The sequence below is a fragment of the Mustela erminea genome, chromosome 13 (assembly GCF_009829155.1).
Source record: "Mustela erminea isolate mMusErm1 chromosome 13, mMusErm1.Pri, whole genome shotgun sequence".
NCBI lineage: Eukaryota > Metazoa > Chordata > Mammalia > Carnivora > Mustelidae > Mustela > Mustela erminea.
Window position 1 is genome coordinate 8,115,209 of NC_045626.1, and position 26,987 is coordinate 8,142,195.

At 37.8% G+C, this 26,987-nt stretch overlaps 1 protein-coding gene and 1 long non-coding RNA gene across 2 annotated transcripts in view; one reads left to right on the forward strand and one right to left on the reverse strand.

Moving 5' to 3' along the window:
* DOK6 (docking protein 6) overlaps nt 1-26,987 on the reverse strand; it is a 376,586-nt gene that overhangs the window by 339,173 nt on the left and 10,426 nt on the right. The window lies entirely within an intron of this gene.
* On the forward strand, nt 2,493-14,467 carry LOC116571575. Its single transcript, XR_004277917.1, has 3 exons — nt 2,493-2,552; nt 13,244-13,248; nt 14,430-14,467. It is a non-coding gene; the product is annotated as an uncharacterized LOC116571575 (long non-coding RNA).

The window sequence follows — 26,987 nt, forward strand, 5'->3', positions numbered from 1 at the left end:
ATATTTCTTTTTCTATCTCTCATTTTGCATTTTTATTAGTCATTCCTTGGTAAAGATGAGTCTTCTCCCCTCCCCAACAACCCTTATATTTTGTGCCAGGAAATAAGGAAGTGCTTCAGAGCTGATGGGGAAATGTCAGGAGGACACATGGAAAATAGTGGAAAGAGGTTCTCACTGGCCACACTAGTGGCAATCTAAATATCAAAATGGGTAATAAGAGAAATTTATTATAATTTTTTTTAAAAATGAGTCCAGAAGTGATACTGAAGAAATAAGCAAAACTCATTTTCAACCACAAATAACATACTAATAGGAAACCATCTTCTTTATTCAGTAACTTTTACCCAAAGATATACTAAAATGGTGTTAAATTTTTTAGTAAAAATTACCTGAAATGTAAATCTACAAATCAATTATATATGTATTTCAGGCAAGAATTAGAGTCATGAGTATACTGCTTTCATATTTCTCATTAAGATTTTTTTTCTGAAGGTGAGTTATGAAATACCTTCATTGTGCTTGATGGTAGGAAAGTTCTAGCACCAGTGGAAGAAGCTTAATCATGGAGAATATAAATCCATAAATAGAAGTCAGCACCTCTGCAATAATCCTCATCAAAAGCACTAAACAGAATGGTTCCGAGCATAGGTTCTGGAGATACGTCTGACTGGGCTTTAGTCTTGTTTTAGAATTTTCTAGTCCTTAACCAGATGCCTGACTCTCCTCAAATGTTGAGTATTAAATTATTTATGAGGTAAAATGGCAAGAACAATGACATATGTTCACTATTCAATAAAAATTGATTATTAATTATTATTGGTGTTATATAAACCCAATAACATGAGTACCGACTAAGAGAGCAAGAAGAAACTTGGAGAGGAGACAGAAAATTAGAAAAAGTGCACACCATTCAGAAAAACTGATGAGCTCTAGAGAGTATAAAAAGCAAACTTTAGTTTTACTGAAGTTTCATTTATTGAGTTTGAAAATTAATAAATGCAATGGTACTTTAATAAAAGAATTTATTTTTGAAATGTATTCCTGAATAAAAACAATGCTTCAGTATCATTTTTTTTAAAGCATGTTTGATATGGTCAATATCGTTCATGGCTGTAATACCTGAGTGACAAAAGTTTATTTTTATGTGGTAGAAATCTCGTGTCTCCTCTATTTCAAACAAATTTGAAGTCCTGAATCCCTCCTTTAAATTCTGGTTTTTAATCTGGATACACTATAATGAGTGGAAATCTCTTCAGAGAACTGGCATTTCAAACTAGTTGTAAATTCTTTGGGGGGAAAAAGATTAATGCTGTCATTATTTTCATGGATTTTTAAAAGATAAATGAGTTCAAATTGCCCATAATGTAGCTTTTTGAATTTAAATGACGAGTCATTTGCCAATACAGCTGCAGGTAATTTTACTGAAAGAGAAGGATTGCCAATATTTTACATTTTATGTTGTAGTATTTACCCCCAAAATGTTCTATTCTTCTCATCTGCTATCATTAAAATCTCAAGTCTCAAAGGATGTTATTTCACACACTATGTAAAAAAAAAAAAAAAAACACCTGACATATCGATCAAATGCCTCCCAACATATAGTTGTGATTCCACACAGTTCTAAACACATATTCCACATACACTACCAAAAAAGGGGGGGGGGAGAAGGAACCTGGATAAAAACCCCACTATGTTTTACAGTATGATTTTTTCATATATGAAAATAATACACACACGTATAAATATATAATATATATGAATATGTATTTATATTAAAATAGTTTAAGATATGTTCATTTTATATATTAAAACACACACACACAATTATTTTACAGACCCTCAATGTAGCAAAGGTTCTCTGCTGACTTAAGGGAGAAAGTAGATCAAGTGAATTTTGACCCACCAAGCATGGAGTTCAAGGATCTGCTGGGATCCTGTGAAGCATTATAACGATTGTTAAAAGCATATGTACTAGTTTCCCCAACATCACTTTCAGGGACCATCTTCTCTCCGTTGTGTATTCCTTACATCACCGTTGAAGATGAACTGACCACATATGTGCGGATTTACTTCTGTGCCCTCTATTCTGTTCCATCCGGTCAGTATGTCAGTCTTTATGCTGGTACCATGTTGTTTCGATTACTGCAACCTCATATTATATTTTGAAATCAAGACGTTATGTCTCCATCTTCGCTCTTCTTTCTCAGGATTGATTTGGCCATTTGTGGTCCTTCTGGTTCCACATGAATGGCAGGATTTTTTTTTTCTATTTCTGTAAAAATTGTCCTCTGGATTTTGATAGAGATTGCAATGAATCTGTAGATTGCTTGGGGTAGTATGGACATTTTAACCATCCATGGACATGGGATGTCTGTATATTTACATGTATTTCTATACACTAGCAATGAATAACCTAATAATGAAATTAAAAAACAATTCCACTTAGGGGCACCTGGGTGGCTCAGTTGGTTAAGTGTCTGACTCTTGGTTTTGGCTCAAGCTATGATCTCAGGGTTGTGAGATGGAGGTCCCCATGGGGCTCCACATTTAGTGTGGAGTCTGCTCAAGATACTCTCTCCTATTCCCCTCCGCTGTCTCTTTCTCTAAATAAATAAGTAAATCTTAAAAAAAGAAAACAGCTCCCTGTATGATAGCATAAAAATGGAATACTCGAGAGTAAATGTAACCAAGGAACTGCAAGACTTGGATGCTGAAATGACAATAAATCTCAAAAATAAAGAATCTAAATAAATGGAAAGACATCCCAGGCTCATCATTCAGAAGACATAATAGTGTTAAAATAGCAATATCCCACCCCAGCAAGTGATCTACATATCCAAAGCAATTCCTATCAAAATCCCATTAGCCTCTGACAAAACATTCATATGATTAAACATTCATATGGAATTATAATTAACCTCAAATAGCCAAAGAAGAACAAAGCTAAAGGACTCATTTCCCAATTTTAAAACTTGATAGAAAGCTACAATAATCTTAACATTGCAATGCTGTCATAAGAATAGCTAGACATGTGGATCAATAAAACAGAGCAAAGAACCTAGAAATAAGACCATACATCTATGGCCACCTCACGTTCAACCAGGGTGCCAAGACCATTCAATGAAGAAAAAATAATTTCTTCAATAAATAGTGCTGTGACAATGGGCAATCCACATCAAAAAAAAAAAAAAAAAAAGGAAGAAGTTCATACCACATGAAGAAATTAACTTAAGATGAATCAAAGACCTAAATGTAAGAGTTAAAACTATAAAACTATTAAAAGAAAACATACAGGTAAATAACATTAGATTTGGCAAAGGGTTCTTGGATATGACTGAAAGCACAAGCAACAAAAGAAGAAAATAAGTAAAATTAGATTTCATAAGAATTAAATTATTTGTGCATCAAAGCATATTACCAAGAAAGTGGAAAGACAACTTACAGAATAGAGGAACATACTGGAAGTCATATAAATGACAAAGGTCTAGTGTTCAGAATATATAAAGAAACTTCACAAGTCAACAACAACAAAACAACTAACTCCCCTCAAATGGACAAGTGACTTAAGTAAGCGTTTCTCCAAAGATGTAAAAATGGCCAACATGCCCATGAAATGATGCTCAGCATATTATTCAGCAGAGAAATGAAATCAAAACTACAATGAGATACCACTTTATGCCCATTAATCATCACCATCATCACAATACAGAAAATATCAAGTGTTGTGAGGATATGGATGATTAGAATATTTTTGCATTGCTGGTGGAATGTAAAACGGAGCAGCCGTTTTGAGTTTCCTCCAGATGTGAAACAGAAAATTACCATATGAGACATTGATTCCACCCATACATACATATTCAAAAGAATTTTGAAAGGTACCATTTGGGTGCCTAGGTTGCTCAGTCAGGTGAGCGTCTAACTCTTGGTTTCGGCTCAGGGTCGGGGACAGAGCCCCATGTTGGGCTCTGCTCTGGGCATGGAGTCTGCCTGAGGTTCTCCTCTTCTCCCTCTGCCCCTGCCTACACTCATACACTCTCTCTCTCAAATTAATATATATTTTTTAAAAAGGCATCATTAAAAACTTACATAAGAATGTTTAAAGAAGCATGATTCACTATCACCAAAAGGTAAAAACAGATCAAATGCCATTAGCTGATAAATGGGAAAACGTGATATGGCATATTTATACATGAAACACTATTCAGCCAGAAATTATATATATATACACACATACATACATACACATATATAATTTTAATATAAATGTAAATATTATAAAATCGGTGTCTCTGTGCACATGTATGCATATGTACACGTGTGTGTGTGTGTGTGTGGAGAAAAACACAAAGAGAGGGAGGAACTAAACCATCTGGATATAGCATTGTAAAGCAAGATTACATGTAGAATACACTAAGCACAATACGGGATGTACACAGGAGGCTATGGAAGTGCACAGACATGACCTCCGCCCTGGACTTGGGATCACCGCCTAGAGGAGGCGATATCTGAGATTCGGAAACTGGCAGAATGCAGTACTGAGAATGCTGCGGGTCTCTGTCTAGCGAGCAGTATCAGCAACCCCTGAAGCGAGAGAGAGTCAGGGGTGTGGTGGGAGCAAGTAGTACAAGAGACAGAAAGTGGCCCAGTAAAATACTGGAGAATAAAGCAGTAAAGGATCCTGAATGGTCCTGAAGTCACACTATGGAGTTCAGACTAAGCCCAGCACAGTCAAGTCAGTCAACAGAATTCGAAAAGAAATGGGACATACATGGCCCTCCGTTAGTTACTCTCTTGCACGATGGACAAAGCAGATACGGATTCAGATCTCTCCAGCTTAACCTCTGTCCTCCCCAGATGTAACCTATTACCTACAATCATAGGATACTTGTACTGTCATAGGACTCGCGTCATTTTTCTAAAGGATTTAACTGATTTAATCATCTGCCAACACCATTTGGCTGAGGATAAAGTGGGGAACAAGGAAGAGATATATTTCCCCAGGCTGCGCTGTGCTAAGTGCTGACTCTGGGTTTCCTCCTAAGAACATGATGCTTTAGAATCCATAAAATTAACCACTAAACTGTGGTGTTTTCCCAGGATCTCTCGGGACGTCGGTCTCTAGTTGTCTGCTGAGAAAGTAGCTATGCCTTCAACAGGTAGTCAAATTTCATGTCCGGACACTAAAATCTTACCATAAATATGGAGATCTTTTAAAATCAACAAGGGAGATCCATGTTCAAAACACTACAGCTCCATTCTGAATACAGTTTTTGACTTTATAAAATTAATTCAGGCCCTGAATCTACTGATGCATTTATTGTGAGGTAGACTCCTACCCCATATATATCCTTTTTACACCAAATGAAAGTCCCTTCATTATTTTTAGATAAAATGAGTGTGAAGCATCATTCATTCCCTTCCCCCCACTTATTTGTGTATCGATTCAGGGCGTATTTGTTGAGTACTTGCTAAGGGTCAGCCTTGTGCCATGAGAATGCAGTGAGGAAAAATGGAAGCGGTCCCTGACTTATGCAACTCACAGTTAGTGGGAAAGAACAACACTAATATAGTAAGGACAGAGGGACATAATTTGAAATTGTGATACCTGTTGAGGGGAAAACACAAGTGGCTTCAAGACGATAATCAGCATGTAGAAAGTATCAAGCAGATATTAAACCTCCATTGCTAAAAAATAACTTTCAAAGCATATTAAGAATTCTTAAAGATACTTAAAAAGGAAAAGCACATAAAAGATAATTCCAAATAACTTTGTTAATATTCATAAGATGAGAAAATTTACCCTATTTTAAAGATGGAGTAAAACAAGTCAAAAACAACATTAAAGGTGAAATTTTTAAAAATACAACACAAAGCAGAAGAAAGACTAATTATGCAGGGATTGTAAACAATTTCGGATTATAAAAATCCTTAGGATTCTTATTTTGTTCTCTGACTCCATCTCAGCATATCCCAGGGTAACCATATTTTAATCTGCAGCTTAAATGTTATCTTTTTTCTAAAGTATTTTTCTTGAACTCTGCCCTCTTTTGAGCCAGACAATTTTTTCTCTTCTCTTAATATCCAAAATATTTTATTGTGTCTTTCTAAGGCACTCAAAACATTTCGTACTACATTATGCATGTTGGTATTTTACTTCTACCTGGCCATGACTTCATATCACAGAACACCTGTGGGGCTTTTCAGGTACAACAGCTGTTGAATGAATAATCATTCTGTGCATCCCTTGGCTATTGATATTTCTATTTTTAAAAAAGAATAGTGGATTTGTATGTACATTTATCGTTACATTGTCCAACATGTTCTGCTGGGCCAAAAAATATACTTCTCTACTTCAGAAATAACTTGTAAATTTAAGTTATCTATGCTAGCCATGTTTGTGTGAGTCACTAGGGGTAGGTGTGGTATGGCTTTGAAAATTTTTCTGTATAAGAAACAAAGTTCAAGCTAGTTCTTATTAAACTACATACAGCCATAGACGTTATGTACAAAGATGTCCTATTACATTTATTTTTCCTTGTCTTCCATTGCAAAAATGTTTCAAAAAGCAGGAAAGAATTGAAATCTTGAAAGGGAAGTACTTACCATGAAACAGAAAGATGGACTGAAAAGGAACAATGTAATTATTGAATTTCAAAAGTTAAACACTCTTATAATAGAATCTTTGTCATCCTTTTATGCCGTTTTGACAGTAACATAGTATGATAATAACTACAGTGAAATATTACTACAATTTCATCTGTTATTGATATAAAGGTGCTTTTTGGTTGGCTATTAAGAATGATTTAATACAAATTAAAAATACACACAAAATATACCAGGAATAAGGAAGTATAGAGAATTAATTTGAAAAGTTTTATTTTAGTAGTTTTGTCTTCTATTGCTATATCGAAGCTTAAAGTAGTCAACTACTTTTTTAATTAGCCTGTTGAGAATTCAATAGCATGATATGAAATACTTCAAGAAACTGCTGAATTTCACTACCCACTCACTCAGTACATGTATTCAAGTTTCAGTTAGACAATGTGCAGATTTTTTTCTTCTCTAGGACTGCAACCTTACATAAAGTCCAAGGCAAACACACTTCTTTTCTTTCTTCCTTTCTTTCTTTCTTTCTTTCTTTCTTTCTTTCTTTCTTTCTTTCTTTCTTTTTCTTTCTTTCTTTCTTGAAGACTTATTTATTTGAGAGAGCCAGAGCATGAGCCAGGACAGAGGCAGAGGGAGAGAGGGAGAGAGAGAATCCCAAGCTGACTCCCCACTGAATGCAGAGCCCCACTCAGGGCTCCGTATCATGACCCTGTGATTATGACCTTGAGCCAAAAGTAAGAGTCTCACAGTTAACCAACAGTCACCCAGGCACCCCAAAATATATATTTTTAGTAAGAGTGGAAACCCAAGAAGAAAAAGCCATTTGTAAAAAAAAAGTTCGATAATCAAAAGACCAAAATTCTCCACATCATCAGCACTGAAATACAGTGGACCCAGTCTCTACAAGGGTCTCAGTGAAGACTAACCCAAGAAATATATTCAAGGTCAAGTTATCTTCCAAGTGTAAGAGGACCAGGCAGATACTCATAGGTGTGCCATAAGCCAGAAAACATGTCATAACTACTTTTTTTTAAAAAATTTTTAAGATTTACTTATTTGAGAGAGAGAGCCAACAGGGGGAGGGGTGGAGAAAGAGGGAGAGAATCTCAATCAGATGCCCTGCTAGCAGGGAGCCCATCACCGGGCTCGATCTCACAACCCTAAGATCGTGACCTGAGCCGATATCAAGAGCTGGATGCTAAGCCCACTGAGCCACCCAGGTTCCCCATGTCGTGAATCTTCTTAATATCTTCCTGAAAACAACTATTTAATGATGAAAGCAAGCTAATCCAGAGGGGTATCAAAACAAAGCACTTAGGAAGCGAGCGGCTGCAGTGGTGACTCTCACACACATTTAAATACGGAACTAAGGTTTCCAAAGGTATAAGAACTGTAAGTACAAGATAGAAGGTAAATATTAAAAACCTGAAGAAGTTACAGTAGCATGCATGTCTTCTTCCTAGGAGAAGAATTATAAGTGTGCTAACTTCATCAACTTTCATAGCAAAGGAAAAAATATGATCTTAAATAGTATCTCTATGTATCTAAAGAAAAGCACACATAAAAAAAAGTTAAGAGTAGGTATACTTCAGGGGGATAAAACTGAAAGAGAGGAAAATACTCATTTGAAAACTTATCTATATAGCTTTCCTTGTACGCAAATGACATGTTCTTTGAAAATTAAAAAAAAAGATAGATTGGAAATACTGTAGGAGAAAGATAAGCAAATAAAATATTTTATTTTTATTGATTTTTTAAAAGATATTATTTCTTTATTTGAGAGAGCGAGAGAGAGATCAGGAATGGGGGAAGGGCAGAGGGAGAAGCAGACTCCCTGCTGAGCAGGAAGCAGGATGTGGGACTGGGTCCCATGAGGGAGTGGATCCCAGCACCCTGGGGTCATAACCTGAGCTGAAGGCAGTCACTTAACCCACTGAGCCACGCAGGCTCAGTATTTAAAATAAATGTATTTAAAATACATTCATTAAAGTGCAAAAAATAATACTTAATGCTCTTCTGCAACTTGAACTTCTGACCATTCATCATTAATCCAGATATAAGCCCCACAGTGCAAGATTCACTCTTCAAGGAATCCTTTCTCACTCCATGTCCACAATCTATTACAAACACTTTTTTCCTATGTCTCACAAACATGGAACATATTATTATTACTATTATTATTATTATTATTATTATTATTATTATTGTTATGAGTTCTACAAGCGCCCACAAAAGACCACCTCTACCAGTTCAATGTGATCTTAATGGAAGGGCCCATGTCTTGTTTGTCTCTCTCCCAGAGTGTGCAGATAAAAATATTTGATAAATGCACGATTAGGCAGACGTAAAAATCACCAGCTACCAAGGAGAGAGACAAGCTGAGAGGCCCGGTGACTGGCTGACGCGGGCTGGGAAGGCTGGTTCCTCTGCATGAATTTGCAGCAGTTCTCTGGAGCGATGCCAGGGTCAGAGCCCACTGGGTCCGCTTCTCCCTCTGCCAGTCCTACCTTCTTCGCTGCTTTCCAGGTGTCTCTCCCAAGAGCATCCCCAGGAAACATGCTGCACACGAACCTCAGTGCACACTCATCTTGAGAGGTTCATGCGATTTCCCTTCCTTTTACATGAGCCTCACCACGGTCGCAAGGGTAGGAATTCTGTTTTTCCCACGAGGAGTTTCAAGTGCAGTGTTTAATAGTTTGCCAAAGATCATACAGGCAGTACTCGACAGAAACGTTACTGAAGAAGAATGCGGGGAGGGCCAGAAGTCAGCAAGTGTTAGAGGAATGAATGAAAACTGGAAAAACTGTATCAAACAGCTTTACCTGGTTGTGAACCTTGTTTCTCCTCTTTCTAGGAAGACTCTCAGACCCTTCAAAATTTCCACACCAAGCAGACACAACCTCACACGCTTCTGCTCAGAAAAGAAGTTCAAAAGTCCGTACAAAACACTTAAAAGCCACAATGAAAATTGAGACTGACTGACCCCAGCGGAAAAACCATGTGCAAAGAGAAAAGGTTTCTCTGGTGGGGGTGATAAACCCGGGGCACAGAGCATTCTGCTGATGTCCGTCACATGCTGCTACGACCTCACGGGGTACAGGAAACCTGAGATGAGAAAGTCTGTAGGAATACATGTGACAAAATCCCAGATGTGAAATTCCTGCAGTTCTTTCCATCTCTGTGTTCTTTCTAGTTATTTTAATGTCACATAAGCGCTATATATTTAACTAGTTCCTGAAAAGAAACACTCCCATTTCTTTCCAAACTTGCTACATCCAGGTCTTTAAAAAGGAAAGAGTATCTGGTTTTCTTCTCTCCCGTGTATACAGAGTATACAGACAGAGCAAAACCTCAAAAACTGTGAGCATAGGGAGCGTTGCTCAGTCCTATTCACAGCCTAAGAGCCCAGCAAGGGAACTCCTCCCAGTAAATGTGACTTACTGCACTACATTTGCAAGGACAGCGTGAGACTTGCATGTATATGAGATTTATCTCTCTCTGGGGTAACTTTTGGCCACTATTTTGGTTAAAATGCATTTTTATTACATTATAATTAACTTACAAAATTTGGTGCATTAAAAAAAAAAAAAGTTGCTCACTTAGAAGACGTCCCTAACTTGCCCTGACATTTCTATCACAGTCTTGCAAAACCTGAGTGGAGCCTCAGATGTCAAAGCTATTATGTCCTTGCCGTTCAATTACACAATAAAATATTTAAAAATACCTTAGTGAGTCTCCAAAAAAAAAAAAATCAAGGCGGCAAACTGAAACTTGCTTTCTAAGAGTGTTTCACTACCTGTCCATCAAGCAGAGGCTGTATTCAATTAGCATTAGTAAATGTAGTACTAGCAAATCTCCTAGAAACCCTGGATGCATTCTATTTCAATTTAAAAAGGAATTTAAATTTTATCAACATATTGACAAACTGGATCCAAACCCACTGGGATGCACAAGCATCAGGCTCTTTAAATAAAACTCAGTGAGGACAGCAACTATGATTTTACTCAATACCATAGTTCCACGAACTGGCATACCTATGATTTTGCCATAATCAGAATCATGAAAGCAAGCAAAGCGCTGTGTTTTAAGGTCAAGTAGACATGTCCACAGCCTTAAAGCCTGGTTTAATAGCACTCCTTTGGCCAGAACACATAATGCCCACCCATTTCATCTTGAATCATGAAATCCTAAAGAACTACTCTTTAGCTTAATTCATTTTATACACTGTAAGCATAAACGCAAACAAGTGTTTCTTAAGGACATATTTTAAAAATTATATTAATTTGTTTCAAATAAAATCTTAATTTCTTCCATTAGAGTATTAGAGACCTTTTTTTTTTTTTTTTTTTGGTCTTTCTTTTCTTTTTGAAGACAGAATCCAAGCTTGTAAACTTTGAACATTAATACATAGTCATTAACACCAACAAATGCATGATTGTTGCCAGTACTCGGTAGTTAATTAATTAAATCTGCTGAACTGTGAATAAGGTTAATTTTACACATTGAAACCTTGTTGAAATCAGAAATATGCGTATCTGTCCCTTCTCTTTCCTCAAAATAGTATTATGCGTGAACAATCAGCTTCCACTAGTTTTCACTTTTCATTCAGTTTGTCTATAGGTTTGGTATCTTTCAATCCATTTTAGAAGAATTATATTGATAAACTTGGTTAGTTTAATCATTTTTATTGAAAGTGTTCACTAATTATAAGCTATATTATGGAATACCTCAGTGTTTAACTGTAACCTATTTTCAAGTTCTCTTTGTTTCATTTTCTTTGGTTGTTATCATAAATGGCTTGGGCTTTAAAGAAACAGAATGTTAAAACATGGCTTGCTATTTTTAATACAAGTAGTGACACAAAAAGATTAAGAGAGACTTATTCTATGCTATGTAAGATATCGACATAAGAGAGAGCTGGATGAGGGTATACAGAATTCTCTCAATTATTTTATAACCTATATAAGTCTTTTATGTAATTATCTCAGATTTTAAAATTACTAAATATAGAACTCTGACCCAACAATTACCCTTCTAAGACATTATCTAAAGGGTAAGGGGAATCAAACAGTAGGAGATTCATTAGACAAATTCTATAATATCCATAAGTCATGCCCACTGAAAATGGTGGGTGCCCAAATTTTATTGTAAGAAAGTAAAAATTATCCTGGAGTGTAAATATCAATTATGCCATTTACTGGTCTGTTCTATATTTTATAATCTATATTCCCTTCTATATGTACATTGTGGTTTCTATATTTTATATAATCTAATCACGAGTACAATACAAAGCGGACTAAGCTAAAGGCCATAAAGAATTATGAACAAAGTGAAGACAAGTTTAGAAGAAGGGTAAATACATTAGACTGGAAGGAATTAAGAATAACTGGTGTTAGAAAAGAGCATTAAATAGTCAAAATGTAAAATATACTGTACTTACAAAGTGGATACATTGGTATAGACGTTTATTAAAATGGTAATCTTTGACATTTTTTACAATTCACTGTTTTCACTGCCTATTTAATTTTCATAGATTTTCCTGTGTTTTCCATCTTATTATTTTTTAAAAGTATTATCATGATCTATAGTGTTTAGCAGCACAGTCCAAATTTTAGTCATTTAATTTTCCCAAGAAATTTAGACTCAAAATGGTTTTTATGGATTATCTGAATTCACTCCTTTGGGTTTCCATTTCCATATCTGTAACAAGATGTTGAATCATCTAATGTCTAAAACTCATTTATGATTGTGTTTCTAATTTAGAATTTGAATTTGAATTACAACTTCAGCAAGGTTTTTGATGCAGCTTAAAAACAAATCTTAAAATCAGATAACAATTTGGTGACCATGGCCATTGCTGCTATAAACATTGGGGTACAGATGGCCCTTCTTTTCACTACATCTGTATCTTTGGGGTAAATACCCAGGAGTGCAATGGCAGGGTCATAGGGAAGTTCTATTTTTAATTTCTTGAGGAATCTCCACACTGTTCTCCAAAGAGGCTGCACCAACTTGCATTCCCACCAACAGTATAAGAGGGTTCCCCTTTCTCCACATCCTCTCCAACATACGTTGTTTCCTGTCTTGCTAATTTTGGCCATTCTAACTGGTGTAAGGATATCTCAATGTAGTTTTAATTTGAATCTTCCTGATGGCTAGTGATGATGAACATTTTTTCATGTGTCTGATAGCCATTTGTACGTCTTTATTGGAGAAGTGTCTGTCCATATCTTCTGCCCATTTTTTGATATGATTGTCTGTTTTGTGTGTGTTGAGTTTGAGGAGTTCATTATAGATCCTGGATATCAACCTTTCTCCCATTCCATGGGTTGCCTCTTTGTTTTCTTGACTGTTTCCTTTGGTCACCAAACTGTGGAAAGAACCAAGATGCCCTTCAATGGATGAAGGGATAAGGGAGATGTGGTCCATATACACTATGGAGTATTACGCCTCCATCAGAAAGGACGAATACCCAACTTTTGTAGCAACATGGACAGGACTGGAAGAGATTATGCTGAGTGAAATAAGTCAAGCAGAGACAGTCAATTATCATATGGTTTCACTTATTTGTGGAGCATAACAAAAAGCATGGAGGACATGGGGAGTTAGAGAGAAGGGAGTTGGGGTAAATTGGAAGGGGAGGTGAATCATGAGAGACTATGGACTCTGAAAAACAATCTGAGGGGTCTGAAGTGGCGGGCGGGGGGGGTGGGAGGTCGGGGTACTGGGTGGTGGGTATTATAGAGGGCACGGATTGCATGGAGCACTGGGTGTGGTGAAAAAATAATGATACTGTTATGCTGAAAAGAAATAAATGAAAAAAAAAATCAGATAACAAATAAAGCATTAAGAGATCCCAGACAATTTGGGAGAAGAAAGATAAAGTACTTGGGGGTGGGGGTAGGTACCAAGACTTATTATATGCAAAGGAACAATTGGGCAGATTAGAGAACCTAGATATAATCCATACACACACAGGAACTTGGTTTATGAAGAAAGTAACTTTAAATGTGAACAGAAAAGGATAGACTATTTAGCAAATAGTGATGAGAAAATTGGCTAAAGATAATTAGAAAATTAATCTGATCATTACATCTAACACTAACAAAGAATTATTCCAGGTGAACTGAAAACCCATGCAGGAAAATTGAAATTTGAACTATCAGAATAAAATGGAGAGCAAATTCATGGTACTACGTCAGGAAGAATTTCTTCAGAGATTTTTTTAAAAACCCATAAATAAATGTATCTATTTATAATACGGTACAGTTAAAATAGTCAGATAGTCTTGCCTAGCTCCTTAATATGGGGATAGAGAAATAAAGTCAAGGGGACACAGAATCTGAAGATTAAGTACATGTTCACTAGTTATGTGACTTCCTGAATTTTAACGCATAAACAGTTTTCAACATTTTAAATCAGAATCATTTTGACTAAAAACTACAAATATCTGATTTGAGATTGCTTGAAATATTGCATTTAAAGATATTTTGGGGGCACCTGAGTCACTCAGTCCATTAAGCAGCTGCCTTAGGCTCAAGTCATGATCCCGGGGTTCTTGCGATCAAGCCCCAAACTGGTCGCCCTGTTCAGCGGGGAGCCTGCTTCTACTTTTGCCCCTCCCTCTGCTCATGCTCTCGCTCTCTCTCTCTCAAATAAATAAATAAAAATCTTTAAAAATTTTTTTAAATAAAAATATTTTTCTTTGAGCGCCTGGGTGGCTCAGCTGGCTAAGCATCCAATTTTTGGTTTCATCTCAGGTCATGATCTCAAGGCTATGAGACTGACCCTGCTTCAGCCAACTCCCCGGTCAGCGCACACAGTCTGCTTGAGATTCTCTCTCTCCCTCTTTCTGCCCCTCTTCCCACTCTTGCTCTCTCTCTCAAATAAATAAATAAATTTTAAAAAATAATAAATTAAGTTAAAATATGAATTTATTTTCAAACTATTCATTGCCCTATTATTATTGCAATTTTTATTTTTAATGAATTTTTTTAAAGATTTATTTATTTGAGAGAGAGTGAAAGACAGCAGGTGCACAAGTGCACGTGACTAGGGGTAGTGTTAGGGGAAGGAATCTTCAAGCAGACTCTTTGCTGAGTGTGGTGCCTGGGGCAGGGCTTGACCCTATGACCCATGAAACCGTGGCCCGAGCAGAAATCAAAGAGTCGGACACTTAGCTGACTAAGCCACTCAGGAGTCCCTTAATATATTTTAGGGAGCTATTATATAATAAATATGATTGTGGGATAATTAAAAAAATTAATTTCATGAACCAATAACAACAAGCAATGCAGGAATAAAGGTAAAGAGAGTCCAAGCAAAGGACTGTAAATAATTGAAAGGGGGAAGGGAGAGAGTCACATATTTTTTAGACATTCTAGAAAAAGCTTTGAAAGTGAGGTGACGTTTTTAATGGTCTTAAATGATGTGCAGCCTGTGATAAGTGATGATACTGGGAGCAGAAGAAATAATACTGAGTAAAGTCAGTATATATCTTCAAAGGACCAGAAGAGGGACGATTATTCATCCATTTCTATATAATGGTACAATACGCAAAAGACACTCCTCTGAATGTGACGGTAAAGCGTCTTTCTCTCTCTTCTGTCCGTGCAGACTCTTTCTTGCACTTTCTGGATAACTTCCGTCCAGCATCCCTGTTGCCAGCCCCGCCCGTGCCAGTCCCAACCTCACATGCATCATTGTGACTGTCTTACTTACTCCCTCGCTTAAAACTCTTCTGAAAACCCTCTGACTATGCATCAAGGTTCTAACTTTTTGTAACTTTAAATGTCTTCTAAACTCTGACCCTCCTCTGGCTGGCTCACTGGCATTCTTGTTCACGGCCACAGATACTCCGTGGCCCTCTACCCTCTACCCTACCTCTACCCTCTACCCTACCTCTACCCTCTACCCTACCTCTACCCTGCCCCGGTCACTCCTCTTATCCCCCCCAGCCCCTCCCGCGTACCCACCCAATCAGCCTCTGCTCCTCCATCAGAACTAATTCCAACACCTTCACTTCTCTGGACACTTCTTGGTTCTCAGTGTTACAATTCCCTCATATTTTCTCATCATCTTCCCTTGCCAAAGGCACGTATGCCTCTACTTTGCAACTGTGCGTTTATCTTTTCGGACCCCTTGCAAGCACTCTTTGCAGGCAGTTTTCATGCATTTAGCTGGATGTATCGTGCACACCTACACAGTGCCTGCACCGAAGAAGCCCTCCATATATTCAATCTTCAATGAGTAAATCAGTGTGAGATACAAGATATACAAAAAAGAACAGCTTTCTTATAAACAAATAACAACCAATAAGAAAATCTAATTTAAAACAAAAACAAGTCATTCAAAACAACAACAAAAATGTTAAAATATAAGAGTAAATATAACAAAATATTGGAACCACGTACATGAAATCTGAGAAGCTGACTTTAACAAGCTCATGGATAAGAATATTTACTAAATGGAGCTGAAATTTGGGTATTCATGTGGAAACTAAGATTACAAACTTAAATCTTAAAATGAGGATTAATTATAGGTTGATTAAAGATCTAAGCATATATAGAAATACATGAAAACAATATAATAAAATAGAAAACAGCAGTTTTATGTTACAGTACGGAATCACTTCTTAAATAAGACCAAAAAAGTGCAAGCCATAAAAGAAATAAGTTTGATTTCATTAAAATTTAAAATGTCAGTAAGACACCAGAGACCATAAACAAATTAAAAGGAGAACCATAGCACGAGAGAAGATAGTTGTATGATTTATAATTACAAAGGAGTAGTATTCAAAGTATAGATGGAACTCCTATAAATGATTAAGAAGATATATTGCATAAAAAAAATGATCACTGGAACTGAAGAGAAAATTCACAAACCAGGAAAATCAGCTGGTCAATAAACATATGAAAATATGTTCAAACTGCAGAGAAATATAACTTAAACACCCATTTACCCAAAGGAGAAAAAAGTCTCACCTGAAAATATCAGGTGTTGGAGAGGAAGCAGAAGAAAAAGCTGGGGGAATTGAGTGGAGGGTGCATTTGGATACACCATCTGGAAACAACTTGGCAGTATCCTGTAAGTATGTGCCAAACTCTACCCAGCAAATACCTCTAAGCATGTAACCTAAACAAACACACCAACCAAGAGACCTCTTGCACATATGTATTGGGAAATACAAACTGTGGAGTATTTCTACAAAATAATCATATAGAGAAGTCAAATCTATAAACTGGAACTCAACCAAAATGCTTAAATCTCAAAAAAAAATCTTGAGGAAAAACAAGTATGTTGCAGGAAGTCACAAAGTGTATGATTTTTTTTTTTAAGATTTTATTTATTTGACAACAGAGAGAGAGAGAGAGCACGCACAAGCAGGGGGAGCAGCAAGCAGAGGGAGAGGGAGAGGCAGGCTCCCCACGGAGCAGGGAGCTGGACAGGGAGCTTGATCCCAGGGTCACAACCTGAGCCAAGGGCAGACGCTTAACCCACCAAGCCAACCAGGCTCCCACCAAAGTACATGATTCTAATTATATAAAGTTGAAACAGCAAAGCAACAGTAAATATTATTTAAATGTAAATCTGTAATAAACTCGGGAAAAAATGCATTGAATAATAGAGATAAGTTGATGTCTGAAGTTAGTGTTTAGGATACACAAAAGCTTCAACTTCATCCATTTTATTTCTTTTCTAAAAATCTGGAGAAAATACTGCAAAATGTTGTTTTTAAAGAAAGCACACATATTCTCTGCATGCTTGAAATATTTCATAATTTCAGGAAATACAGCAGTATCAAGTGCTGCTGAGGATGTGAGAAAAGTTCTCTTGTTTCATTGTTCCAGGCATATGGATTTAAACAATTTATTGTGAGCAATCTGAAAACATCTAGTAAAGGGAAGTTGTACATGTCAAAAAGCAGCAACTCTACTTCTACTTACAAACCTTAGGGAAACCTGGATACACGTGATCAAGGAGAATGTATGTATGTATTTGCTGAAGCACGGTTTATAAGAGCAAAACCAGAAAAACCTCATAAGTGCCCATTAACAGAGGAAGAGAAGCTTATTTATGCAATAGAAAACAATACAACCATTGAAATGAACAAGCTAGATCTATGTAGCCACATGGTTAATTACTGAATAGGACTGTTGAGTGTTTTAATGTCAAGAGGTTTAAATGGGTCTTCAACTGTCAACATTTTCCTATCTTAGAAAATTTAAAGCAGAAAGAAAAACTACTATGATAACGTTGGTAAAATATGTGTAGTCCATATATGATTTGTAACATGATACTATGTAATTTTCAGTACACTTGAAATACTACATAATAAAAAAAATACCTAAATGAAACAATGGTAGGTATTGTGGATAGCTTTGAGTTGCAAGTTTAAAATTAATTATTACTCTAGGTAAAGAAAAGCCCTGGGAATATTTAAGAAGGGGAATTATATGTTTCAAACTGAAATTCAGAAAATCAGTGTGGCGGGACTACAAGGATAATTGAGCAGGCAGGAAAAAGAACCATTGAAAAGTCTCACCAATACTTTAGAATAGTTATAGAAGCAGAATTTCAACTAAAAGAGACCACAGATGGCAGACATTCCTAGGCAGCACCAATAAGACAAGACATTTGGTTGTCTGTAGTGAATCAGAGACGGGGAGGAGCCAGTATTGATTCTCAGATCTGATACTGAATTATTTTCAAAAAGCAGCAGTGCTAATAGAAAAATCTACTTAAATATGTTTATATGTGGCAAAGTGACTGTTTTGGGAGGAAAATAGTACATTCTACATAGACTCATTGTTTTGGGGTGTGCTACAGATATCAAGCAGGAAATGAGTTGTAAAAATTTGGGCATGCAGGGACACCTTGGTGGCTCAGCTGGTTAAGCATCTAACTCTTGATTTCTTTCTTCTTCCTTTTCTTCTTTTTCTTTTTCTTTTATTTTTGATTTTATTTTTTATTTATTTAACAGAGAGACAGTGAGAGAGGGAATACAAGCAGGGCAGTGGGAGAGGGAGAAGCAGGCTTCCTGCTGAGGAGAGAGCCCGATGCAGAGTTTGATTTCAGGACTGTGGGATCATGACCTGAGCCGAAGGCAGCTGCTTAACCGAATGAGCCACCCAGGTGCCCCTAACTCTTGATCTCTGCTCAGGACATGACTTCAGGGTCCAGAGATGCAGCCCCTCATTGAGCTCCACGCTCAGCGGGGAGTCTGCCTCTCCCCCTCTCCCCTGCCCTCTCCCAGCTCACATGCACGCTTGCTCCTGTGCTCTCTCTTCTCTCTCTAAAATAAATAAATAAATAGATTTTGTTTTAATTGGTCACATAAATCTGGAGATTGGAAGTGGGATTAAAGTTTAAAATATCTACTTTACAGAAGTCTTATGAAAAGTGAAGATAAAACTGCAGTGCTCAGCACTAACAATTCTAAGGGAAAGAAGATGGATTTTAAAAACAGAGCACGGAGAGAATTCCAGCAATGGCAGGCAGTGGGAGGGCACGAGGTAGAAGGGAAGCCAAGGACAGAGTCAGCGCAGAGGGCGGCACCGGTGCAGGGATCCGTTGCCTTCCTCGCAGATACAACAGCAGATATTAGGAGCAGAGGCTGTGCAATAGGGCTGGGAATTGCTAAAATATATATAATGGAAGGTCTAGAAGGTAGGCTTCCCATCTGCTCTTCTGGTAGCTGACACAAACTGAAGTAACATTTAAAATTTTTTTGAATGATGAGGCGCCCTAGTCGCCCAGTCGGTTGAATGGTGGACTCTTGGTTTGGGCTCAACTCATGGTCTCAGGGTTGGCATCAGGCTCTGTGCTCCACGGGGAGTCGGCTTGAGATTCTCTCTCTCTTCCTCTCCCCACTCTTTAAAAATAAATAAATCAATCTTTAAAATTTTTTTTTTTTCGAATGTCAGAGTAGAGCTAGTCAGGCAAAAGACCAGAAGGCCCAGCACCAGAGGTGAGGAAGCAGGGCAGCCCCAGTGAGGTGTGGCCAACCATGATCCTCCCAGCAACCTCCACACTGGTCCCCGTGCCTTCACTGGCATGAATCCACGCACGTCACTGTGCAGGAGAATATGTCTAAAATACCTTTAATCAAGTCATTGCTCTGGATTAAAGTCCTACCATGCCTCTTCGCTTTGTATCAAAAATAAAATCCAGAGAAGTGTTTTGCCCAAGGAAGATAGAAGTGTCCCCAGGAGCTGAGATTAAATATAAAATACTCAAAAATGATGATACTTCTTAATTTGCCAAGTCAAATTGGTGCTTGTGGTTTAGAAATACCAGTGCCAATAGGTAAAAGAGTGTGGGGTCTACCATATGCCAGCCAGGTGACATATTTCATCTTGTTTAAAGCTTACAATAATCCTACAGGATAGTCTTTTAGCACCTAACGGTCAATTTTTAGATGAGGTACGAGCTGGAAAGTCAATGGACTCAACCAAAGGTGGTTCTCTCCACTATATTGCACAGATGCTCAGAGCTTGGAACCCTTGAGATGAGGCTTAAATCACGTTAATCATCTGAAGTCCTCAGTTTTTCTGAGCCAGAGGTCTGTGAGAGTTGTTTCAGAGACAAAAACAATGTAATTATAGGTGAAAGTGGGGAATCCATCAACTCCCTGTAGGTCACAAAATCACACGTCATAAAAATCAACATCAATGAGATGGAAGAAAACCCATTACAGAGCGTGTGTCCTTTTGCATTTAGGACGACTTCTACAACGTTTCTTTATGTTAAAAGAATAAAGGCAGGTGAGAAAATCTATTAATTCTCAACAGCATTTAAAGTCATGCATATATCTTAAGGTTTCAAGGCTGGCAGATTGCACACATCACGGGGAAAGTGATAAAGAGTTCTAAGAACCATTCACGCATTACCTCTGGGATTAGGAATTGCAACACTCAGCAGAAACTAAGCACAGGAACAGAGATATTAAACTGGGGGAATAGGAGCTTCATAATTATTATGGTCATTAAGAAAATGTATACCATGTCCTGGTCAGGGGTGTCATACCAGAGGAATACATTGCCATATTCGAACAGGTAGTCTGAGAAGGCACTAGACACTGTTGGGAAGAACTGAGCTTGCAGACTTAGGCTGTGTTATCCCACAGTCCTTTAAAGATTTTATTAATTTATTTGCTAGACAGAGATCACAAGTAGGCAGAGAGAGAGGGAAGCAGGCTCCCCGCTGAGCAGAGAGCCCAATTCAGGGCTCGATCCGAGGACCCTGAGACCATGACCGAAGCCGAAGGCAGAGGCTTAACAGACTGAGCCACCCAGGTGCCTCCCCCTACAGTCCGTTATATCACAGCCTTCCTATATAGAGTGAAGATGGCATGTGCCCCGCACATTGAGGAGTGAGCTCCTTCAATGGAGTACATGTAAACGCAGTTTTAAACTGAAAAATACTATAAAACACAAGCTGTTGGTAGGATTCGTCATGGAAACTGGAAAACAGTTACCACGGGTCCTAATTCTGCACTCTTCGAAAGTTCACAACCAATATTAAAAATAAATATATACAGAAAAGAGAGTCAAAATGGCAAATGAAATATAACATGACAATATGAGAAATCCATTTAAAGATAATGTTGTAGAGATTTATTTTTTGTTTTTTAAATTTTGGTAACCTTTACACCAAAACTTGTTTCCTCCAAAACACTAATGTACTTTGGGGTTTTTTGTTGTTGTTGCTGGTTGTTGTTATGTGGATTCTTCCTTAAGAGGAAACTAAATTTTAGTGCTTTACCAAAGAATTTTCAGAAAATATTTTCAAGGAAGTTAAATATATTTTGTAAAAATGAGGCACTGAATAGCATAAAGACATCTTTTGGGTGTTATATTTCCAATTACAGCCTTCATATTGCAATTTGATTGGCTGCTAAAGCTAATTACAGAGGGGGGAATTACAAGTGCTTAGGAAGGCACTGCCCATAGTCCTGTACAGGCCAATCAGAACCATGGCAGCACAGTTCTGAATGTGAACTCATTGAACAGTTTAGCTAAGACTTACTGACTTCCCTCTTTGCTGCCAGGCTCAACTCGTCCGGCACAGGGTTTTATTTATCATTGTATCCCCGATGTACGGCACAAACCAATTTTTCTTTCGGCTCTTTTTACCACTTCCTCCTTGAGAAATTTCTTATTAATCTATCCTTAGTTAATACATATTATATATAAATATATTCATGGAATTTTTAATTGAAAAAATTGCCCAGTATGTTGCAGATTCAAAGTGAAAAGCAGAGGAATTATTTCTTTTACTTTTTTTTTTTAAGTTTTTTTTGTTTGTTTGTTTGTTTATTGGCCAAAGACAGAGACAGGGAGAGAGGGAACAGAAGCGGGGACGATGGGAGAGGGAGAAGCATTTTTCCCACTGACCAGGGAGCCCTCTGCAGGGCTCGATCCCAGGACCCCAGGATCATGACCTGGACCGAGGGCAGATGCTTAACGACGGAGCCACCCAGGTGCCCTGGAAAAGAATTATTTCTTTCATCACTGATTCTGAATCCTAGATGATTCATGGATGTCCAAATACTTCAGGTGTTGTTAAACTTACCTTTTATAAAGTCATTTTACTCCTCTCCCTTCATGTTCTATTCAGTTATTGAAATGAACTTATCAGCAGAAAGCATAAAATCTGAAACTTCTTCTTAGATGCTTCATTTGGAACTTTATTTACTTTACACTCTGGATAGTTTTGTTGCCATTTCCAAAGGAGCTGTACCCCGGTATCACCTTGAGCATCAAAACGGCTAATGACACTTTTTGGATGGGAACGGAGCCAAGTGATCCTTTTCAGAAGACACAAAATGAAATTTCACTGAAATATTGCTGAATGTTATCTTCTTCTAAGTAATGATGTTTTTTAAAATTTGGACAAGGTGGCTCCATTTAGAGCTCAAAATCAAAGGCAGAGAAGGTTTTGCACTGCTGTTTGTTTCTGGAGTCAATGGAGTGTTCAAGCCACTTGGCTCCTAGTAATTAAGGTGTCCTGTGGGCAAATGTAGCTTATATAAACCTCATTTCCCAGAGAACACTAAATTGCAGCTGCAAAATGATCAACATTGATATTCTTCACGATTCAAAGAGAGAGGAAGACTACATCAAACTAAAGCTTCTGCACTGCTTAAGAAACCAACAAAAACAAAAGGCAACCTGTAGAGCTGGAGAAAATACTTGTGAAGCATAAATCTAATAAGGGGATAATATCCAAAATACATCAAGAATTCATACAACACAATAGCAAAAAAAAAAAAAAAAAAACTAACCACACAATTTTTTAAAAAATGGGCAGAGAACTTAAACAGTTTTCCAAAAAAGACATACAAATGGCAAAAGGTACACAAAAAGGTCTTTGAATCATCCTGGAAATGCAAATCAAAACTACGGTGAGATACCACCTCACACTTCATACCTGCTCAATGGTTCTCATCAAAAAGACAAGATACCAGGACTGGCATACATGTCGGGGGGAAAGAAAGCCTTCGGCATGGTCGGCTGGAATACAAGTTGATGCAGTCACGATGGGAAACAATATGGAGGTTCCTCAAGAAATTAAAAATAGAAATACTGTAGGATCCAGCAATCCTTCTTTCTGGATATAGATTACAGTAAATTAAATTAAATTAAATTAAAATCAGGATCTCATAGAGATACCTGTGCTCCCTCGTTCACTGCAGCATTACTCACGTTAAGCTGTCTTTGCTCAGGGAACCGCAGTCCAGAAGATCTGCAGGGATGTGTGTCCCCTTCCAAGGAGCTGTCCCAAGAAGTCTGCGGTATTGGTTTAAAAGCCGTCTCGAGGGTTTTAAAAATCCTCAACCAAGCACTGTTTTAGATCTTGGGAAATATTATCTATGTAATGTTACAAAACACAATGAGGTCTTACACCCATTTGACAATTGAGCAAAGTGAGGCTCGAGGGTACGTGACGTTCCCCACGGGTCACCGGACTCTGACTGGCAGAGTCGGTCATTAAAGCCAGGCTGATGGATGGTAAAGACGGTGCTCTTGCCATTTTTCTAAAGTACTCCCACGAAAACGGGGCCCCAAAGGTCCTTATCCTGCTTGGAAAATACGGCTACATTTCGAGGCCTCTCTTACATTTTTTAATTACTACCTCGTTTTATTCTGAGATCCTTGGAGTTGCACATGCAGCTATAGGAAGTAACACACGGTGACCCCGCACAGCCGTTACTCCGTTTTCCCCTATGGGAACATCTGATAAAACTCTAATCCGCTGTCACAGGCGGGATCTCCGCAGGAACACGTCGAGATGCAGGATGTTTCCAGCACGGCGGGGAAGCCTGTCGCTGCCCTGCAATCAGCACAGCCGCACAGGGGCCCGCTCGGCCTCCCTGTCCACACCCTCCCGCTGCTCCGAACCTGTTCTTCACTTCCGCAAGTTCATATCCCAAAAATACTACATAAAGGACATCACAGGTTTATAACCTTTGGGATTTTTTTTTTTTTTTTCTTCACACACTCAACGTGATCTGGAGACTCACTGTTGTGCGAGTGAATAGTTTGGTCCTTTTGATCTCTTAGCATCCCGGGATCCGCATATGCTTCCGTTTACTCGGCTTCACCCAGTGATGGATATCTGGTTTGTTTTCAGTTTGGGGGCGTTTCCAGCAGAGCTGTGCATCTGTGCGTGAACAGAAAGTTCTCACGTCTCCGGGACAGAGGTCCAAGACTGCAGCTGACAGGCTGTAGGACGGTGGTTTAAGAAACTGCCAAATTGTTCTCCAGAGTATCAGAACCCTCACCTCTCATTCCCACAGTGATGTACAAGGGGTCCAGTTTCTCTGCCTTCTTGCCAGCATTTGGGATTGTCACTGGTTTTTATTTTAGCCGTTCCAGTAGGTGTGTATTGATAGCTCATGGTGGTTTTAATTTGCATCTCTCTAATGGCTAATAATACTGAACATCTGTTCCTCTGCTTATTTGCCATCTGCACAGTAACTTTTGTGAAGTGTCAGTTCATGTCTTTTGCCCATTTTCGAATTGAATTGTTGTTGCTTTTTAATTTTTACCATAGAGTTTTAAGAGTTTCTATACTAGTTCTTTGTTAGAGATACGTAGTTTATGAATATTTTCTCCCAGTCTTTGGCAACTTTTTTTTCATCCTCCCCACGGGCTTTTTTACAGAGCAAACATTTTTTATTTTGATGAGGTTACTTGATCAATTTTTCCTTTTATGGTTTATGCTTTTGATGTCAAGTCTAAGAATTCTTTGATCCACATCCAGTTTCCAAAGATCTTCTTTTGCATTTTGTCACAAAGTTTATAGTTTTACTTTCTACCCTAAGTTCCTGAACTATTTTGAGTTACCAGGTGTAAGGTTTATGTTGAGGCTCATTTACTTTGCCCAGGGATGTCCAATTGCTTCAGCAACATTTGTTGAAAAGGTTACCCTTCCTTCGCTGATTTGCTTTTGCACTTCTGTCAAAAATGTTTGTGTGGGTCCCTCTTTTAAAACAAACATTCTCTTAATTATATGATCGGAATGTATGCCCTCGTCAAAGCTCCTACACTTCTCCATGACGGAAAGGCGTAATTCATGAATGGTGTGCTAAATGTCCAAACTGGCAGTGACTACAAAAGAAAATGAATTCTAGTGTTTACACTTTGGTAAGGAAAGGCATTTCATAGGCACTACGTTAAAAATCAATTACTTTAGTGATTCTAAAATTTAATTGGGTGACTTCCAATAATGCCATTTTATCTGTCAGAAGTATTAATTGCTATCAGTTGTAATAGAAGTTGACACTGGCTGATTTAGATAGAAGGAAATACATTAAATGTTTCATTACTTCAAATTAGGAGTAGAAGGCTGGACAACCAGGTTCAAGCCTGAACAACCATAAGTGATCTCTTAAATCTTTAAGTTTCTTGACGAGGCTATTAGCTTTGGACAGTAGGTACAACAGTTTACATTGCTTATACTTTTGCATCAATAAATCAATCCAGTAGAAACACTTACTCTGTTGTCCCCTGTGAGGATTCCTATCCTGGGCTGCCCTTTTCATCACTAACTCAATGTCCGGTCATGTAATTGCTCATACCGAGCTCATTTCTCACGCCCTAGCAGCAAAAGATATGAGGAAAGAATATTTTTGGAATTTCATCTTCTATAATGTGAAGTATTATTTCTTATCTTCAACATCCAAAATATCAATGTTGGCGGGGTGCTCTCCAAATACATGGAAAAAGACTGAAATGCTGGCTGAAAAACTAAATGATGAACATCTAATTCCTGTTGTCAATTCATTCAACTACTTACAGAGGCGCACCACGCCAATTTATTCCAGTTCAGTAAGGTTCCGTGGTAATATATAGTGATAAGCAACTTGCTCTGAATTCTTTTCTGGTGAAAAGCATGTCATTTATTGTAGAATCGCTTGGGTAGATTAATACCAAATGAAACAAACACAAATAGCAAACAATTCTGTTGCCCAGAGGGCAATGCAGTAAGAATCTCTGGAAGCAAAACGAGTCATTGGAAAAACAAACCAACAAACACACAAAAACCTCAAAAACCATCTCTTGTGATTGGAATATGTATCCAGTATTAAAAACTACTGCTGAAAAGGACAGGAATATTTGGCCTTGTGCATGAAGTCAAACACTGTAGCAGGCTTCTAACTGCTTCTTGACTCACTGCCCCCTCATTTTTATGCAGAGGCAGTTTTTTTACACACACACACACACACACACACACACGCACACACTACCTGTGCCAGCCATGTTTAGTCCTATCACTCAAGTATCTTCTTTTTTTTTTTTTTTCCCAATTTCACTAGAACTCCAGTTCTCCTGCACAGATAGATAACTTGTCTGAAAATATCCTGAAAATATCCAGACACAAAATTACCACAGGAAGAGCGGCTCACCACTAAGGCAGAGCTATAGCCAACTCTCTTGGCTCTTAGTGGATTTCTGAAGGACCACAGGGCCTCTGTTCCCCTCCACAGAAATCACTATAAAATTCAGCCAGCTGAGAGTGTTCCATTCTGGTTAGCAGTGTGCTAGGTAACTCAGGGAAGCCCGCATGTTGACAATTGGAAACGCTGCACAAATACGAACATCATCTACTTGAATGTATTGAAGCCTACCAAAGACAAAACTGAGAATTTATTTCTACACGACAGTCTAAAAAACAGAATCAACTGAAAACTGTAGACCTGAAAAAATAACTTAAACAGACTACAGTGAATAAATTTAATAGGTTATTCTCAGCTGAGTAGGAAATTAGTGAAATGGAAGATACATCTGAAGAAAATATCCTGAAGCTTCAAGTGACAAAAGAATGAAAAATAAAAAAGCATAGAAGTACAAAAAATATGGTATAAATGATTT